The following is an 8,539-nucleotide window of genomic DNA, read 5'->3' on the forward strand; positions in this document are numbered from 1 at the left end:
AATCTAGCCAACAGCAACTGGATTTAAATATCACATCCTTGGGGATGTCTTCCTTATCCCTAGCAGAAATTGTGACCCTACATCAGACATACCCATTGCACTGTGCAGCTAACTCTTGTGATGTCACAACTGTTGCGACATCAATCTCTGTTTTCCTTACCATACACCAAGCCTTATGAGGCCCACCACTGCTTTGCCAGTGCCCAGCATGGGTCCCAGAACACAGTAGGCACTGTTACCATTAGTTGAATGAAAGAACAAGAATGACATTAGATAAGCAGGTAATGAGAATCTCTTGGAAGTCCTTGAAAGTTGAGTTAAGGAGTTGGGTTTTATCATTAAGCAAAATGGGGAACCTCCTAACCTACTTATGAAAACACAGTCTAGCAAACCTCCTTGGTAAACAGTAACAGATATAGAAGGAGCTCACTGATTCTTTTAGTGACTCCTTAAGAATGTCTAGGAAATGCCCTTTATCCCCATGAAGATAAGTCTGAAGCTCAGGGACATTGAGCTGGATCACGGGGTCACTAGCTGGGCTCATGGCAGGGTGAACTCAATGTCAGGCTTAATGGCTACATTACTGGTCCTTTTTAAAAAAAATATTTTATTTATTTATTTGACAGATGGATCACAAGTAGGCAGAGAGGTAGGCGGGTGGGGAGACAGCAGACTCCCTGCTGAGCAGAGAGCCGGATGTGGGACTCAGTCCCAAAACCCTGAGATCATGATCTGAGCTTAAGGCAGAGGCTTAAGCCACTGAGGCACCCAGGTGCCCCGAGGTCCTTTTTTCCTATTGTGCCAACACTCTTTCTTAGAGGAAAGAGCTTCTTGTACACTTGAGATAATTGGAAAACTGCAGTAGACAATAACTATGGATGAAAACACTTGTATACTTTCAGGGACCCATAGCACCAAGCAGACCAAAATGACTAAGAACAAAGCTGGAGGCTTCATGGAAGAAGTGATTACTTGCATCCGTCAGTCCTAAGCCAAACAATGAATAAGATTTGCATAATTGATGAAAAGAAGGTGGCAGTTTGTGTCCTTGCAATAGTCTTCCAGTGATTCCTCTCCTGCCTCTCATTTCTTCAAACATTCCATTGTGCTTGAGATGCAAAAGGAAACATGAGCCCAGTTCAGAGCCGTCCTTTTCTAGTGAAAATGGAAGACCGCTGTGTGCAGATGCTAGATCTAGTGTCTAAGCAACTTTTCAAATCTCCAAATCCCTCCAAAGGCAGGAGGCGGTGTTCTTTAGCTATGGTTTTTATTAGAAGACATGAGCTGCACTGATTACAGGTTTTGGGGGACAGCAAGGAAGTGGGAGACAGGACAGAAGTTCTAAACTCAGCACTCCATTAGAATGACTTGGAGGTCGTATTTAAAATTACAGGGGCCTCCCTGTTGAAGACTTAGCTCCCATAGGTCTGGAGCAGAGCACTGAGAATTGATTTCTTTAAATCTCCTTAAGTGATTCTGATGATAGCCCAACTTGAGCTCCCAGGTGTAAGGGAAGGAGCACTGGCACAAGGGTCCTTTGTCAGATATGTCTATGTATAAAAAGAATTACACATCACATTCCAGATGTATGTGAGATGGATTACGGAGAGGGAAGGCTGCTTTCACGTTCAAAAATCAATCAATATAATCTATCATATCAAAAAATAGAGAACAAAAATTCTACTCTATAAATAAGCACAGGAAAAAGATGTGAGAAATCCAAAACACATTCATAATAAAAACTTTCGGCAAGACTACAAGGGAATATCCTCAACTTGATAAGTAGCACCTACAAAAACCTTACAACTAATATAATACTCAATGGTGAAAAATAAGCACTTTCTTCCCAAGGAAATGATGTCCAGGCTTATTCACCATTTACTGGAAATGTTAGCCAGTGTTATGAGAAAAGAAAAAGAAAAAAAGATACACAAATAGAAAGGAAGAAATAAAATGGTCTCTATTTTTAGAAGACATGATTGTCTACTTAGAAAATCCCCAGGAATTTACGAAACCAAACCAAACCAAATACCTAGGACTAATAAGTGAATTCAACAAGTTTGCAGGATACAAGATTAATGCACAAAATAAATTGCATTTCCATATACTAACAAAGAACATGCAGAAACTAAAATTAAAAACAAAATACCATTTAGAATCACGCCAGAGAAAACAAAATACTTCGATACACTTTTTAGCAGAACACCTACAGGATCTATATGCTAACAAATATAAAATGCTAATGAAAGAAATCAAAGAGACTTAAATACGCAGAACGTAATACTAGGCTACACACAGGAAGAGTCAATATAGTAAAAATATCGATTCTGGTCAGATTTATCTGTGGAGTTAATGCAATGCCCAACAAAATCCCCGCCATGTTGTTGTTTGTAGACAGAAATAGCCTTATTCTAAAACTTGTGTGGAAAGATCCAGCCTCTTGACGAGGACGTATAGAGAGGCATCACTCTACCCAATCCTAAGCGTTACCATGTAGCCACACTGTAAAGACAGTGGTATCGGCAGAGGGATAGACACGTAGATCAATGCAGCAGAATTAGAGAACACAGAAATACCTACAAACACACACACACACACACACACACACACACACAGACACAGTTGGTTGTTTCTCTAGCTTTGAGATATAATTGACACATAGCATTGTGTGTGTGGTTAAGGTGTACACTGTGTTGATTTAATACACGTATACATTGCCAAATGGTTGCCACTATCGTGTTTGGTACCACCTCCATCACATCACATAATTACCAATTCTTTTTGTGGTGAGAACATTTATGACCTACTCTGTTAGCTAATTTCAACTGTAAAATATGATCTTGGTTACTATAATCACCAAGCTCTACATTAGATCCTATAACTCATGCATCCTGTATAAGTGAAATTTTTATACTTTGACTAACATCTCCCTATTTGCACACCTCTTAGCCCCTGCCTGGTAACCATCTTTTTTCATTCTGTTTCTATGAATCTGGCATTTTTAGATTCTGCACATAGATGGTATCTTACAGAGCTTATCTTTCTCAGTCTGACTTATCCACGTAGCCTAATGCCCTCAAGTTCCATTTGTATTGTTGCAAATGGCAGAATTTCCTTCTTTCTCAATACGGTGTTTCAGGACAATAGATATGCAATCTTCCATTTCTTCCATTATCTACCTATCTTCTATCTATCTGTCATCTATCTAAACAGCCTAGATGTCCTTCAGCAGGTAAATGCTAAAGAAAACGTGGTACTTCTATACCATGGAATTTTACTGAACAGGAAAAAGACACAAACTACTGAGACATGCAACAACTTGGATCAATCTCCAGAGAATTATGCTGAGCAAAGAAAGCCTGTTCAAAATTGTTACATGCTATAGGACTCCATACATATAACATTTTTGCACTCAGAAAGTTTTACAAATTGAGAACAGATCAATGGTTGGCAGGGATCAGGGATGGTAGGGGTGAGATACAGTGGGCGTGTGATAAAAGGGCAACAGGGGGAATCCTTGAAATCTCCAATATATCTAGTATCCTGACTCACATGGTGGGCACATGAATCTAAACAGGTGATAAAATTAAAGTTGTATAGAGTTCAACACACACTTATAAGTAAACCTGGGCAAATCTGAGTAAGATCAGTGGATTGTATCAATGTCAGTATCTTGGTTGTGATGTAACACTGTAGTTTTATAAAATGTTAGCATTGGGAAAGTGCAGGAAGCACACAAGCATTCTTCCTGCATTATTTCTTGCAACTGCATTTTAATCTACAACGATCTCAATAAATACTTCAATTAAAAATGTAGCATCTCTGTTTTTTGCTTTCCTGGCTAGACCTGGATGATTCACAGCCTTAGAATAAAGCCAACATCACAGAATGCAGGACAAAAAGATGGAGGGGGGGACTCCGGTCCCTCACGGCTTTGCTGAGCCCCAGATCAAAGCAACTCTGATGCCCACCTTCTCTCTGCACTTGCCAGTCACATAAGCCAGTGAATTTCCTTATCATCTGAGGAATTTAGACTATCAAGAGATTTTCCTTTACTAATCCAGGGCCAGTTTTCACTCATGGAAATGAAGCAAAGAGAGATTCTGTGAAATTCACATTTTGGAGACAGCAAAGGTGCTGCAGACACACAGTACCTGGTGGATGATTTCAGCTTGAGGTTTTTTAACAGATGGGTAACCTTAGCCAAGTTACTTACCTTCTCCAAAGAGGTTACAGATACTTCTCTAGTTTTTTTTTTTTTTTTTTTGGTTTGTTTTTGTTTTTGTTTTTTTGGTAATTGTCAACTCATGAAACAAATAATTGCTGAGTGTATTTTCTGGGTTTTAGAACAACAAGTTAAATGGATAAAATCCCTAACTCATGGAAGTTGCGTTTTAGGACAGAGAGACAAACACAAAACACACAACTAAATAAACATCGAATACAGTGGATGGTGGTAAGTCCTAAAGAGGAACACAAAGCAGGTGCAAGAGTACTGTGAGGTGTGATGGGGAGTGTGGTCTGGGAGCACGTAAATTAGTATATGCCTTTTGAAAAGAGATTTGAAGGAGTGGATATTTGGATGAAAAGCATTCAAACTCTTTGGATGTGTTCATGGAACTGGTAAAGATAGACTGGGTAAATCTTTTGGGGGATCTATCTTCTACCTGTTCAAAAGAGTACACTGTCTTGGTGTAGAGTAAGAAACTAAATTTTGATTAAAATGCTTACTTTTCGGTTGCCTGAGTTTGTTTCATGTAAACACCCTATCTGTGATCTCATGGCTCAGGTAGGTGGAGAAAAGTGTGAAAATCTCTATGGAGGGCAATGGGCTCAGATGTCAGTTTCTCTTTTTTTCTATCACAGGAAAGTAGCAGGCAGGGAAAAAAATAAGTGGGTGTTAGCCAGTATGATCTTCTAGGTGTCTGTACTCAAGAGTCTCCATCTATCAGAAAGTCATAATTGCAAGGTTAACTCCACAGGGTTGCAGATGTGTGAGTAAGAGAAGAAATGGAAGAAAAAGCGTGTTATAAACTTCCTATTGATTGATATCTTTAGGTCAGATTAATGAGATCTTTCCTACAACTTAGTCCAAAACCCACTTTGGGGGGAAGGAGCATAAGTGTGAAATCCACAGACCCTAACATCTGTGGAAAAATGTACACACACTCAATTTCAGAGAAGGTCAGAGACCCCCTGAAAACCATCCTACAAGGGTCAGGTTAAAACCACCTATTAAACCAATTAGTTGACATAGCTTTGTAAACAAGTGACTCATGGCTTTTTATTGGAGAAAAGTGAGAAAATGGACATGAAAAGAGTGTATGTTGCAAAATGTTGAGTTGACATGGGTTATTATCAAACGTTTATAAGGACACATTTGTGTGTAGACATGTGTGGGTTAGTGCATCCATCAGATTCTATGCTTGTCCTGCTGGTAAAAGGAACAAAGCATTGCTTGTTTGTGAAAACATATGCGTGAGCACATTTGTGAGCCTTAGCAGGCGTATCTTTTAGTTCAAATGCCTCTGTGTCTGTGTGTATGTGCTGGTGTGGGTGTGCCTCAGTGTCCACATGCTTTCATTTGATCTTGTTGGAACTGAAGACTTTTGGATCAATACACCCAAAGATGAATGTCATACAGCGCAGGACCTGGCCCCAGGGAGCTGAAATCCTACAAGGTTGTCTGAAAAACCCATTTGCAGGCAGATGCTAGTGCAGTCTTGTCCCTAAAACATTGACCAGACCTAGAATCATGTCTGCTGATTTTCTGCAAGTTTTTAAAGAGAAAAGGGAAACAATCTTCTTTGGTCTTCATTGTATTCCCTTCTTCTATTCCTTCTAGGGACAGAGAGCCCAAAAGGAGAAAAAAGTTTCCATCAGGAAATACAGTCCTTCTGCATTCCTGTGATTTTCAGGAGGGAGAGTACAGAGCATGGTGACAAGAATTTGAACTTGGGAGTTAAAATAGGTTAAGTTCTGATCTTGTCTCCACTTTCACCCACTGATACACATTGGACAAGTCAATGAAGCTTCCTGACCTAAAAACTGCTCATTACTAGGATGAGGATCATATCTATTTTGTCAGACTTTGACATTGTTGAGAGTATAAGGTCACATATGCATAGAATATGCATAGAATAAATATACATTCTGTTTATATAAAAAATAACATTTCATGTTTAGTCAATAAAATTTAAAATATTTGAAAGAATTAAACAGTGCTTCGGTTTTACTGTGGTGGACTTTCTAGACTAACTTAGAAAAAGATCTTGGAAAATTCTCATTGTATATTTATTTAAAATAGGTATTTGCTCAGCTCCCACTTTATGTCAGGCCCATTGTTAGGGGCTAGACATACATGGAAGACAAATAGAGCAATAATCCCTATGAAAGGAATTTATAGTCTACTGAGGGAGATAGGCATTAAGCAAGCAAACAAGTAAATATATAAATATAATTAAAATGATGGCAAAAACAGTAACAACAATAATAAATGCTACGAGTGACTAATCAAAGGATCTAATTTAGCCTATGTCATCATGGAAGACTTCCCCAAGGAGGTGACATTCAACCTGAGATCTGAAGGGGATTGATCGAATTGGCTTGGAGCAAAAGCAGTCCCTAAATTCTGCCCGTTAAGATCTGCTTTGTCCCCTGTGATTCTGTGGAACAAACATGAAATTGAATTCCTGATCCATGCTGAAAAGTAAGTAAGGGAAAGGGGTGGAGCGATATATGTAAGGAGAATATTAAGAGATAAATCTTATTTTTATATTGTAGTCTCTTTCCTTCAAACTGTTCCTAATCCCCTGACTCTTTGATTCATAAAGAGATAGCATTTTCCCTCACATTACAGCCTTGCCGAAAGACAATGAGCAGTTTCGCAACAAATGATTTATGTACTGAAATCTGGAGAGATTTTACTCATAAAAATATTCTAGCCGTTTATCTTGATCATCTGATATATCAGAGCCTGGCTTGGATGCTTCTGAATTAACTGCAGATTAAATGATTCAAGCCAGTTGGAAAACTAGAAGGGCAGAAGGGGGGCCATGGAAGGCGGCTCATCGCCACTGTGATTGTAAACTTCTTACGGTAGAAAGCTTATTGCAAGATTAAGGGCAGGATGGGGTGGAGGTGAAAGCTGGGTTTTGGAGTGGGGGGTTTCCGGTGTGGGTGGGTACTCAGTTATTAACACATTAAACAGGGAGGATGCAATGCCGAGCATGTTAGGTATAGGTGTTGTGCTCTCAGAACTTACAGTCTGATGGGACAAGGACATAATAAAACAAACAAGAGATCTACCAATACTTTTCCAACACAGTATCACTGGGGTTTAGTGGAAGCAGCATGGGTCCGACTGCCGTGCAGTCTTCCAGACATCATGGCTTTGCTCCCTCCATCAAGTTACTCTTGCTCTCTTATTCATGCGTCTATTCCATCATCCCTCTGCTGTTCAACCAGTATGTTTTCCAAGCTCCTATTCTGCTTTTTATTTGGTATAACTGGGGGGAGCCCCAGAAAATGAATGAGATGGGACCTCCACCTTCACAAGAGCTCAGAGCCCCATGGGAACAAACGACTATTCTTGCAAATCATTACAATGTGGGGCAGAATTGGGTAAGTGCCTCAAAAGAGTTTCATCCCAGAGGTCATGAGTGTTCAGAGGGAAGGATGTCTTATTTGGCTGGGTAATTGACCTTACTTAAGAAGCCAAAAATTCAAACACCATATACTGAGTGTGTTCCTCTGACCCAGTCTCTGTGCTAGATTCTGGAGTTAACAAAGATGATTAGACTGAGGTAACACCCAATTGCAGCTTCTAGTATGGAAGACGGGACAGGTATTTGGATAATAATTGCAGTATGATGAGGTCATTCATTCACTTACCAAATCTCTCCCAAGGATCAACGATGGGCCTATCTGTGTGCTACCGTATGTAGATACAAGGTGAGCAGGACTGACTTTCCCTGTCCCTGTGATACTTATACTCAAGCTTGGAATTTGGTAGACTGATTTTTTATTTTGCTGGGCATCACCAGTTTTAGTTACTGCCAGATGGGGTAGATGATGAGGGGCCCCTGGGGAACTAACTTGCCTACTGGGGTCAAAGAACTGGATAGCCAAGGAACAAGGTTAGAGTGAGGGTGACTCAGCAAGCAGCATCCCCTCCCCAAATTCCAAAAGAAAAGGTAGACTAGAGGGGCCAGCCAGAGGATGTGAGAAACAGGGAAGTCAGGTAGTCAGCAAGAAATAGAAGGTCTGTTGGGAAGGAGAGAAAAAAATGAACGTTCACTGGGCACACACTAGGGGCAGGCATTATACTAGCTGTTTTATACACAGTTTCTTTCTTTGTAATGCATGATTACAGGAGAAAGTCAAGGCCCAGATCTATGTAGGATCTAGGATTCAGGCATAGTATTAGAAAAACACTAAGCTTTAGGTAGCATAGACATTTTCACAATATTTATTCTTCCAATCCAGGAGCATGGAACATTTTTCCATTTCTTTGTGTCTTCCTCAATTTCTTTCATGA

Source organism: Mustela nigripes, chromosome 9, assembly GCF_022355385.1.
Source record: "Mustela nigripes isolate SB6536 chromosome 9, MUSNIG.SB6536, whole genome shotgun sequence".
Classification (NCBI taxonomy): Eukaryota; Metazoa; Chordata; class Mammalia; order Carnivora; family Mustelidae; genus Mustela; species Mustela nigripes.